This window comes from Lygodium microphyllum, chromosome 1 (assembly GCF_053477565.2).
Source record: "Lygodium microphyllum isolate KBCC chromosome 1, Lygodium_microphyllum_v1.1.10, whole genome shotgun sequence".
In the NCBI taxonomy this organism is placed as follows: domain Eukaryota; kingdom Viridiplantae; phylum Streptophyta; class Polypodiopsida; order Schizaeales; family Lygodiaceae; genus Lygodium; species Lygodium microphyllum.
This window is the reverse complement of record NC_141135.1, coordinates 5932361-5938682: the sequence shown is the minus strand read 5'-3', so window position 1 is coordinate 5938682 and position 6322 is coordinate 5932361. Positions and strand designations below refer to the sequence as shown.

The 6322-nt window shown below is 42.5% G+C and overlaps 1 pseudogene; it reads left to right on the top strand.

The window, feature by feature from the left end:
• Positions 1-1996: 1996 nt before the first annotated feature.
• On the top strand, positions 1997-2798 carry LOC148040806 (germin-like protein 1-3 pseudogene; annotated as a pseudogene).
• Positions 2799-6322: the final 3524 nt, after the last annotated feature.

Sequence of the window (6322 nt, the reverse complement as noted above, 5' to 3'; positions counted from 1 at the left end):
GTATTCACGCGTGTATATGTACGTCTATTACGCATCTATTTTTGCATGTAAATTCGTTCATACATGCGATTATAGATGCGAAATGGTAGACACACAAATAGACGGGCGGATAGACGCGCCCGTAAGATTTTCTCTATATTCAAAAATCATGTCTAAAAGTGCGTCTATGAGGCCTTTTTGTTGTAGTGCTCTTCGTGCGGGGGACGCTCCTCTCCTCGCGTGCGGCTCGCGGCTTGCTTCCTTGCTCACCTCCCTCTCTTGCTCACCTCCATTTCTCTTTCTCTCCGCCTTCGCCTTGCTTCTGCAGTTCGCACGCATGTTTGAAAGAAACATTCGGATTTCCGAGAAATGTTACCAGAGTAAATCGTCGCTATTAGCATCGCTATTTGAGTCGCTAAATAGCGACGCTTTTAGCGATGCTAATACCGACGTATTTTTTGACTTAAAATATTTTGAGGATTAGCGACGTAAATAGCGACACCGAAAAAAAAATGTCGCTACTTAGTGTCGCTATATGTGTGTACCCTTATAGTGTCACTACATTTTTTGTCCTAGTTCACACTTGGGTAAACTTTAATTCCCAATATGTTTACATGAAAATCCTTTAAAAAAGATAAAACCTTTAACTCAATCAAATGATTTGCAAGGAGTTACACTTTTGTGGTAAAAAATGTTTCTTTGATGAAATAAGTCAAATAAATTAATTGTGCAAGTGATTGTTGAGAAAAAAGTTTCCCTCTAATGAAAGATATATTTTCCCACCTTCATCTTTTTAGAAGAGGAAGTGTATGCAAAATTCACTATTCTTTTTCTTTACCGGAACAAGGAATTGCAAGCTTCAAAGACATGATTTTTTCATAGATCAATTTTGAATCATTGCAAGAAACAAAAAGTGAGAAAGAAATGTTAGATTTGAAATTTAAAATATTTCTCTTTCTTTTGGCTAATTTATTACTAAGGAAAATTCTCCATCTTGAAGTCTTCACAATGGCAAAAAGATAGGGCAAAGACAAACCCTTTAACACATGCACTCGCTATATGCATGATGTGCTTGCATAGTGAACCCTCAAGCATTGCTTAAAGCAAGGGTAACTGGAATTATGCAATATTATGCAAAGTCCCCAAAGTTTGTCATACAATCGAGGGAGTTGATAGCTACACAAGATTGATGAAGAATAGACGAAAGCTTACAATTACTTGCAGTTGAGTCGTGTTAACGACAAATTGGTGATGTGTGGCTAAGTGGAAAGGGTTGGGTTCAATGAGTGGCAAATTATAGGAACCGGTACGAACGAGCGATTGCGGTTCAAAGCAGCGTGAAGCAGGATGGCGGGCGGGGGCTCTCCAAGAGCTAGACACATGTCCCAGGTATGTCGAGATCTAAAGGAGCTTGATTGTACAGACTTGCTGGTGGGCACTCTGACGGAAGGTTAGTTGTTTGCAAAGATGCAAGTAGATCACGTAAATGTGTGCGTGTAAAGACTCGTTTCACGGAAAGCAAAAGGCGATTGCCAAGAGTGAGAAAGCTTAGGCCAAGAGTGGAGCCTGATCGGAGTCAAAAGCTTGGACATCGACAGAACGAAAGACGGGAGGTTATCGACTTGCGATTGAGCATGGTAACTTCGTATGCAGGGATCAGTACTCGTGCATGCGATGACGATTCTATATATATCTACGCGGGTCTCTTACGGGTTTGCATTAATCAGCTTCAGGTCATTTCTATCCATCAATCAATCGCCCATTCCTCGAGGTCTCCTGTTCCTCTCTCTCTCTCTCTCTCTCTCTCTCTCTCTCTCTCTCTCTGGGGCTCGATCTGCACCTACCACGGGATAGAAAGTACTAGAATCCAAAGCTCGATGAGGATGATGATCACGACATCAGGTAGCCAGCGCAATGCCGGGATGAGATCGAGGAGGCTACAGATCTGCAGCAGCAGGTTGAGCAGCCACCTGGTGCTGGTAGCTGTGATGGTACTGTACGCCTGCAACAATGACTATATGGGCGTAGTAGTGCGGACCCGGATCCGCTTCAGGACTACTGCGTGGCGGACTTGTCGCAGACTGATCTGAGCGTGAACGGGTATCCCTGCAAGGAGGCAGAGAAGGTGACGGAGGAGGACTTCGTGTTCCACGGCATAGCCCAAGCTGCAGCCAACGTGAGCGAGAGCCCGGTGCTGGCAGTCCCCACTTTTGGCCTCGTGGAGCAGTTTCCAGGCCTGAACACGCTAGGGCTGTCGGTGGCGCGCCTGGACTTCGAGCCCACCGGGGTGATCGTGCCCCACACGCACCCCAGGGCCAGCGAGATCATCTTTGTGCTGTCTGGCAACCTCTACTGCGCCTTCGTGGACACCTCTAACAAGCTCTTCGCCAAGGTCCTCGGCCCGGGCGACGTCATGATCTTCCCACGCGGCCTCCTGCACTTCCAGCTCAACGTCGGCTCCGGCCCGGCCCACGCCATCGTCTCCCTCAACAGCCAACAGCCCGGCTTCCAACGGGTAGCCAACTCCCTCTTCACGCCCAACATCCCCAACGCCGTCCTCCGCAAGACCTTCTTCCTCGACGACGCCACGCTCGACTCCATCAAGGCCACCTTCCAGGGCATGTAAGCAGCTTGCAGAAGCCATAATCGACTATATTCTAGTGTAGTGACTACATATTTATTGCAGTAATATATTCGGCCTAGCAGCCCCCTCTCCTATCCTGCACACGGAGCTCTAACCCGCTTGCGAGAATAAAACATGATCCCGTGTCTGATTATTTCTCTTGAATAATTTGGAAGTCTCCCCTTGGATATCCTACTATTATGCACCGTATTCAAGGAAAACCGTTTAAATTTAAACAAGAAGGTTTCAAACTCGGAACAAACTCGGAACTTTACAATGTCTTTGGTCTAGAAATTTGAAAATGCCTCTAATTTGATTCAAAAATACCTCCAACTGATTTAGTTAAAAAGCTTTTTTGTGAGCACTGATTATATAGACTCTGTGGTTGGAACATGGCAAGGGGTAGGCACATGCATATAGTTTATTGATTGATACCATGCCATTGCTCACTAATGGGTTTATAGCACAATACTCAACAATATGATAATAATGCAGCTATCATTATAACTCTTACTATTCATACGTAGTTTTTCACCCATTACTTAATCCCTCACATCCTAATGTTTACATTGAAGTCGATTGAGTTGAAGATGCCCCTTGGTTGTGTTGGAATCATGACATGAACTAGTATGCAAAGTTGAAAGGGCAGTTATGTTGTATTTACACTAGACGTGGAGGCATGCATCTTTTAACTAAGCATCAATCACACAAGATGAGTATCTTTGATTGCTTTCTATTTCCACTATAACACCGACCTATGGGAGTAGAATGATAAGTAGAACTAGTCCGATGTTGTTGAGAGATAAATTACCTACTAGAGCCCGAAATTACTCATAAGACCAAAATGGTGAGAGATAAATAACTATAAAGCCCAAAATGACTTATAGGATCTAAATGATGAGTACAACTGTAGATAGGAGAGGAATACATGGACAAGGTATAATGAGGAGCGATAAAACGGATTTGGTGCCTCTTGCCGTGAATGATTTCTTATAGTTCTAGTGAGTTATCTTGTGCTTTTCCAAGAGAGTGTTCAAGGTTTTCTCCCATGGTTAACAAGGTTTTCTGCGAACCGCAAGCATCTATCTTAAGGTTTTGTCTTCATAGAGGATTGCGGTTGATGCATGACTTGGAGTTTCAATATCATGAGTTTGGAGAAAAGATCATCATGAGGTGAGTTTTGATAGTACAAGCATGAAATATGAAGTCATATGAGATTTCATGGTCAACCAAGAGCTATGGTAATGGCTATGTGGGCCAAGGTGTTATCCCTAAAACTTTAAGTTATCAAATTGGGTTAGGAGGATGAGGTTAGAGAATGATGATGGCTTTTCTGAAAGTTGAGCTTGAAAATCGTGTCAATAAGGATTTACATATCATAAATGGGATAGCCATGTGAACTAGGGCTAAGCCTTTTGTTAAGGCCTTCAATATTAATCTGTTAATATTTAAAACCTTAATGTCTTTTTAAGTGTAACTTTTGTTAGTTTTCCCAGCGGGTGCTCCAATTATGGCAAAATTGAATCTAAGCATGTGCTATAAGAAAATGGAAGCATAGAATCAATTAATGGATGCATCTTTACCTGCAAGTCAACTAGCATATAAGAGAACATTTTTGACACACAAATAAGAGGAAATATTTAATGCCCTTTTACCCACCATTGTACATGTTTTAATGTAGACAATGTATATATGTTGTTTTAAAGGCGGTGTGAATCAAATTTATATTGATTGTGATTTGGGATTTTTCTTTCGTAAAGTAAAAACAATGTACACATACGTAAGGAGACATGAACATCAAAGGTATCTTCACAAGGAGACCCTTTCTTATAGAAACCCCTATCCTATCCCTAATCAATCATGCTAACACCTTCTCAATCTGAATTTGGCATAATAAGAAGGCAAAATATGACACTAGCCACTTTTTTAAGAACATTTGAATTGAACTTAGAGAGTACATTGGGTAGAGTAAAACTTGCACTACAAGAAAATAGGCCCATACACGATTACAACACACATTTCTTAAACTTTAAAAAAATGTTTTGGATAGTCTAGACCTTCAGACTAGCTAAAAGAAGGCTAACAAGGTGAAAGATAGATTAATATTAGTCTTGAAGGGGTTGCCTTTTTATAATCTAGGAAGGTGGTCAAGTCAACCTATCTTATCTTCAATATTCTAAGCCTTCCCTAGTTGGCTAGGAAATATTTTAGGGAATATTCACTTTACCATTAAGCTTAGGCTGCTACCCCTAAAACCCCATCAAAGGGTCTATTTGACTTTCTGAGACCCCCCTAGCCAACGAGCAACCTCCGTGGAGAGTGGACCCAAAAATTGGGTGCTATCATAACTCCCACACCTTGCAACTTGATACAATGTACCTCAAGTTTCTCTATGAGCTTCATTACTCTATCTAACCTAAAAGCTACATCCACAATCCTCACCTTTTTGCCATTTGATCAAATAAAAATAGGTTACATTTTTGCTAAACCCCTTAGTGTGCATCCATAGGTGAACTATATTGTCATTGAGTCTCTAAATATGAAATTAAAGTAAATCCCTTGTAGAATCTTTGGTGGAGATATTTACTTCATTATTCTATGTTGGATACAAAACAAGCTCACCTATAGCATTCTCAATCTGTAACGTGTCCACTAGTATCATCCAGGACACGTCTTAGCAGTCCATCAGAAAGGATGTCTAGAAAGCTCCGCCCGGCACTCCCATGGAATGTTACGGGATTTGCAATCTAGGGCTTTCCGCGTCTGCCACATAGCGGAAGTATTCTGGTCGTTCCCACTTAGGATCGACCGGAATTAGGGTTTCTCCTGATTGGTCATTTCCTAACAGCAACTAGCGTCAGACCCAAGCGAACTACTTTACGCATAAACGCCAAGTCCGAAGCGGATTCACGCTGCACTTGGTTCAAGGAGAATGGGAAACGAGAGGGATGCAAAGCTCAACCTCTCTGCCATAAGGCATAGTCCCATTCTGTTCCCCTAAAATAGTGTAAATCGGTTAAGACATAACTCTAGGTCAACGCTTTCATTGTTCTGTCCTTTGACAATCATCCCGCTGTTCTTCGAGATTTGAGAAAAGTTCCCGGCCAACCATGACCACCCAACCGTAGGACGGACCCATGGCCCATCCTCCGCACTTTCCTCGATTTGTTTTAGTTATGTAATTATCTAACATATTAGTTGGACATGTAACAACCATCTTCTTTAATTAATCTGTTAAGCACTGGTTCCTTCATGTAATATTATCATGTGACATAGAAAAACAATATTAGACAAGTTCTTTATTAACATATCATCATATTTATCTTTGAAATACAAAAGTTCTGCCCGTAGGCTTATCCACAATCCACTCGAAGGCTATCCAGCAATCCACAGGGCTCACTATTCCAAGTTTTTGCCTGTAGACTAGTATGCGGGCCTCGAGATCCAATCCCGAGTCACGTTAGCCTCTTGTGCAGGACCCGAAAGGCGAGGGATTTATGGCCAGAGCCCCCCGACACCCAAGCGTCCTCCTGCTCCAAGTAGCGCTCAATGGAGAGACCTCTCGCGGCGGGTTCGGTCCATGTTCCCAGCGCGGTCAATAACCCCCTTGGTTAGGGTCAGGCAGGCAGTCGGGGGTAATTGAAGCTGCCACTCCCTTCAGGCCTTCAACCTGAAGTATAGATACTTATTTACTTTGTAATTCATTGGTCAAACAAGTCA